We start from the raw sequence: 5,640 nt of genomic DNA on the forward strand, positions 1-5,640 counted from the left end.
GGCTCATACGAAGGCTCTCGTCACAACCGGCAACAAGGGAGAGAAGGTTTTGTGGAAAGGCAGGGCCTCCGAATGGGCAGGGACCAAAATTGCTCCCGGTGATGGGCTGGTGTAGGTGAGAGTCCTTCGAGAGTGTCCATCTGTGCTCCAGGGGCCATCTGAGCCGTGAAAATGCAGGAATCAGGCCCCTTCCAGAGTCTGAAAACTTGTAGCAAGACCCTGGGGGTCGGGGCCCACGACTGTCATGCCCACGACCGGAACCGGCCACCATTGCTAGCAGCCCCGCCCCCACCAGTGCCTTTCCTGCGTGTGGCCCTCTTCCCAGTAGGAAGCCCGCAAGCTCCACTCGTCCGTGTGTAAAAACGTACTCGCTCTTTCTGTTTGGAATGTGGTCTCACATAAACAACGGAAGAACATGTTAAACGTGTAATAAATCCCCCCCGACCAGTCGACTCGGGGGGGCACATTTAAACGCTGTTTACTTTTAAACTCCGTTAGCTATTTCTGGGTCGTATAAATAAGTAAATGAACACTTGTATCATTTGCGATTGTGGGCACGGAAGCTTAAGAGACAGGCCTCCTGTTTTGACCAACGTACGCACAATTTTCGTGTCAGGGAGAGAGGGCAGGGCACCCCTTGCTGAGGACATTAGGGAGCCCGAGGACACACGAGTAGGGAAGGCAGGTGCCGGCTGGCAAAGCCCACGTGTGGTTTTTAATTCCTTGACTTGCTCGTACGCTCCGGGGGCAGCAAACAGAAGCTATCCCCCTGGGATTCCTTATTCCTGTGCAGAGAGGGTCCCAGTGGGAACTGTGACCATTTATTTGCTGTTTGTCTTCCAATAAATGGTTTGGGAAAGACACTCCCAAAAGCAGAGATGCCTTGCTGACCATGCCGCGCAGGCCGGGAGAGGTCTGTTCAGTCCGCAAGCCGAGTTCAGTGCTCGCCACGCGCCAGCCAGAATGCCCGAATCCCTCTGCGGACTTGTCCTCCTCCAGCCCTCTGGCTTATTTGTCAGATTCGCTCTGATGGTGACACTCTCTTCTCAGGAAGCTGGAAAAGAAATAATGGTCCCAAGTCCACATGCTGCAGAGAATAATCCAGAACAGGCTTTTATTTGGATATGGGGATAGTTTCTACCGGGGTGTTCCACATGAGTGAGGAGAAAATCAGGGGATCATACGTGACCCAAGGAGAGCACATCCAGCAGGATGGCAGACGGAGGGCATGCACAGACGGGGGGCGTGCACACCGGGCTCTCAGCGCTGGGGCTGATTCACTGATTTCCCCCCCTTCCCGGGAACATTCTGAGATACTTACACCTGTGTGTACGATTACGGGAAATATTCACCCAAGATCCACCTGTGTTTCTAATTAGGACTTTGCAATAATAGCTCTCGTTCCTTTCTGGTGGCTTCGCTCTGGAGATGACAGGGCATCGCTAGGGGTCCCTCCGTGGCAGGACATCACTGGGGGTCCCTCTATGACAGGGCATCACCGGGGGTCCCTCCGTGGTAGGACATCACTGGGGGTCCCTCTATGACAGGGCATCACTGGGGTCCCTCCGTGGCAGGACATCACTGGGGGTCCCTCTATGACAGGGCATCACCAGGGGTCCCTCTATGGCAGGACATCGCTGGAGGTCCCTCTATGACAGGGCATTGCTGGGGGTCCCTCCATGGCAGGACATCGCTGGGGGTCCCTCTATGACAGGGCATCACTGGGGGTCCCTCCGTGGCAGGACATTACTGGGGATCCCTCTATGACAGGGCATCACCGGGGGTCCCTCTGTGGCAGGACATCGCTGGGGGGGTCCCTCTATGACAGGGCATCGCCGGGGGTCCCTCCGTGGCAGGACATCGCTGGGGGGTCCCTCTATGACAGGGCATCGCTGGGGGTCCCTCCGTGGCAGGACATCGCTGGGGGTCCCTCTATGACAGGGCATCGCTGGGGGTCCGTCCGTGGCACCCACACCACCATCCAGGGCTCACGGCACACAGTCACTACAGACGCCAGCTCCCCGTGTCAGAGACGTCTCTAAGTCTGCCCTGTGACTCCACCCGTTCTCGAAACCAATACAGGGAAGTGGCTCCCGTTCCTTAGGTGCCTGGTGATGCTCTCCCTGGCCCTGCCCGTGTACCCGTGTTCTCGACCGCTTTGCTGAAATCCCTTCCTCCATCCAGCCCCCTTCTCCCTTCGCCTCGTCCAGAGGAGGGCTGGCGGGCACAGCAGTCGCCCGCTGCTCCGCTGGAGGTGCCTCTCGGCATCACGTGGAGATGCCAGGGAAGCAGCGGTCCGCGGGCATCTGGAGCTCCGTGAGGACGGCAGGGCTGAGATACACAGGTTGGAGTCGCTCTCCAGTCAGTGGCTCTCAAAACTACGATCCTGAATGAGACCCCCAGAGAGAGGACGGACGGCCCTTCAGTGTCGACACTCTCATGGCCCAGCCGCGAGGAGTGTGGGCTGCCCACAGCTCACAGCTGTGTCCCCTCGGGGACTGGCCTGTGGCCACAGGAAGCGCCCTCTTTGGGGAGGAGCCCAAGGCCTGAACTGGCCAAGGCCACACCGGCTGCCAGAACGGCCTCCGCAGCCCGGTCTCCGCACGCTGACCATCCATGACCCCTTCCGTGGACGTCTTCTGTGTGCGACGCCCAAAGTCGGCACTTCCCGGGCCACACCTAACGAACACTCACAGTGAGTGAGGAGCCCGTGTTTCTAATTAGGACTTTGCAACCACAGCCCTCCCACCCCTGTCCATGATGATTGTAATTATCTCTCAGGGACGGTTCTGACATCAGTGGCATGGGGTCCACAGACTCTCAGCAGTTAAGAATTGACCGATTGGAGCTGCATCCCTCTGCCCTTGTGGTGGCCGCTCCCAGGCACAGACAGGCGACCATCAAAGTGCTGGCAGGACGAGAGGTGGAAAAACAAGCCACAGCCTAGAAAAATGAGTGCCTTTGTCGACCAAAACTCAGCCATAGCAATTTGTCACATACCAAATCGTCATTGTCACGCACAATACATTCCATAAATCAAAATCGCAAAATAGGTATTCAACATCTAAAAAGAAAAACAAGCAATTGATGCAAAGATTGTATGTAAAATCAGATGGCGTAGGGGTGCCTGGTGGCTCAGTCAGTTAAACATCTGACTGGCTCAGCTCATGATCTCACGGTTCGTGAGTTCGAGACCCACATCGGGCTCTCCGCTGTCAGCACAGAGCCTGCTTCGGATCCTCTGTCCCCCTCTCTCTGCTCCTCCCCCACTGATGCCATCTCTCTCTCTCAAAAATAAATAACCATGAAAATATATATATACATGTATATACATATGTATAATCATAATATATATCTAAATATATAAAATCAGATGGCATGTATTTTTTGATAAGCCAAAATAAAAATAATAATGATAATATAAACAAGTTAGAAGTCACAAGAAAAATACATTGATGTGGTAGAGCAATCTTGGCAGAAATTTAGATCATAAGATGCCCTAGCATCAACATTAACCAGTTTTCAAGCAAACCTGCTTTCTCGTGTCTTTGCCAAGGAATGACTTCTACTGGCTTGACAGAAGTTAGTGTCGTAGGAGAAAGCAGGGACTCCGAGGACCTCTGTACTGTCCCAAAGAGCTCTCAGGAAGCCTGTGATCCAAGGAGGGGAGGACAGCGGACTGAGAGAGGACACAGGTGGACAGGCCAGCAGAAGGGCTTAGGAGGAAGCCAGAGGAAACTGTGAACAGAAATAGCGGTGTTTTCTTAAATGTGACCCTACATGGGCGCGTTTGCCAAAGAGGGAGCCTGGTTGCTGAGTCTGTTCGTGAAAAAAACAATAATAATTTACGGGGCACCCGGGCAGCTCAGTGGGTTGTGTGTGCGATTCTTGATTTCAGCTCAGGTCATGATCTTGTGGTTCGTGGGTTCAAGCCCCACATCGGGCTCTGTGCTCACCGCATAGAGCCTGCTTGGGATTCTCTCTCCCCTCTCTCTCTGCCCCTCCCCTGCTCTCTCTCTCTCCCAAAATAAACAAATAAACTTTGAAATTTTTTTAAATAAAAAATAAAATAAAATAAAACAAAACAATTTAACATCTGGCCACGCTGAACAAGTTGTGACCGTACAGCCACGTCTCCTCGGTTCCGCCACGTGCCTCCGCTGTTGGCAGCATCTGGGCTGGAGGACGGGCTTCTCGGAAGGTCAGGGAGGGGCAAGGCGTTCATAACACGAAGCCATTCTGAATGCGGCGGCCTTGCACTTCTGCCGTGTTCCTTCCTCAATATGGTAAAACTCTGCTCTTGGGTAAGAGCCCGCGTCCCGAGCTCCCATGCTGGAAAGACCAAATCTCGTCTGTTGGTGAGTGTAGTTGCATTCAGACACATCAGTAGACACGGGCGCAAGTCAACTCGGAGACTCGCTGGACGTTCTTCAAGAAGGACCTCAACCCCAGGTTCTGCAAACGGGGTCCCAGATCGCGGGACCCGGCGGGGTGTCAGTGACCGACGCCTTTGGGCAAACCCAGAGCCCTGGCCTCGGGGCCACTGTCAGCCCAGGTCTGGTGTCCACGGTGTTTGCCTGTTCCCTCACATGCTGGGAGCACAGCACACTTCAAGAGTGGCCACCACGGTTTAGAAGCCACCCTGAGAATCCCTCTTCCCTCCAAATTAGCAATAAATCAAATACAGCCCTTTGTTCTCTGAAAACTAGCATGTAATCCTGTTCGGTTTTAAATTATTGTGTTACCTTAGTTACCGCCAGTTACAGTGGGGGCAAAAAATGAGGAAATGTTGACAAGAAGATGCCACAGATTCAAAGTCTCTTTAAAAGTGCTCGAGGGGCAGCTGGGTGGCTCAGTCAGTTAAGTGTCCGGCTTCGACTCAGGTCGTGATCTCACGGTTCATGGGTTCGAGGCCTGCATCGGGCTCTGTGCTGACAGCTGGGAGCCTGGAGCCTGTTTCAGATTCTGTGTCTGCCTCTCTCTCTGCCCCTCCCCTGCTCATGCTCTCTCTCTCTCTCTCTCAAAAATACACATTAAAAAAAAAAAAAGTGCTGAAGTCTAGTGCTTAGGCCTGGTTCCTGCCCGTCCAGACTGGTGGCTCCAGGAAGCCATCTTGGGTGTTTGGACGCTTAGCTCTTCACCAGAGGCAGGAGACCCTGTCCGCCACAGGTCAGATGGTAAACGGCTTCAGTTCTGCCCACTGGACGGTCCCCGATGCAGCTGCTGTGCCACAAAAACAAGCACAACCGACATGGAGATGAAGGGCACGGTGAGTGCCGATAAAACTTTATTTACAAAGCAGGCTGTGGGCCGATTTGGCCCAAGGGCCACCACGTGCAGCCGCCTGCACGACTGTGTGCAGGGTAGATTGTGTTGGACACCGAGGCGGGGCCTTAGCGTGACGGGAGCCCCAAAGCCTGCCTTGTCATCCTGGAATTCACGTGTTTTGTTTATAATGCGTCCCCTCCTTCGCCACCTCGACTGTGCCTGAAGTACACGCAGGTCCCACGCTAGTGCTTCATGAGCACTCTTGCACGCAACGGGGCTCCCGCCACAGCCGTGTGAGGGACACAGGACGCTCCGTGTCTGTAGAGGAGACCCCCGGCGCGGCCGAGCCAGCTAACCCAGCACAGACCGCCG

At 54.3% G+C, this 5,640-nt stretch overlaps 1 long non-coding RNA gene across 1 annotated transcript; it reads right to left on the minus strand.

Annotated features, from left to right (window-relative positions):
• Positions 1-807: 807 nt before the first annotated feature.
• Positions 808-1,716, minus strand: LOC122237098. Its single transcript, XR_006215313.1, has 2 exons — positions 1,322-1,716; positions 808-1,054 (listed from the first exon to the last, which is right to left on the minus strand). It is a non-coding gene; the product is annotated as an uncharacterized LOC122237098 (long non-coding RNA).
• Positions 1,717-5,640: the final 3,924 nt, after the last annotated feature.

The sequence above is a fragment of the Panthera tigris genome, chromosome A3 (assembly GCF_018350195.1).
Source record: "Panthera tigris isolate Pti1 chromosome A3, P.tigris_Pti1_mat1.1, whole genome shotgun sequence".
Lineage (NCBI taxonomy): Eukaryota > Metazoa > Chordata > Mammalia > Carnivora > Felidae > Panthera > Panthera tigris.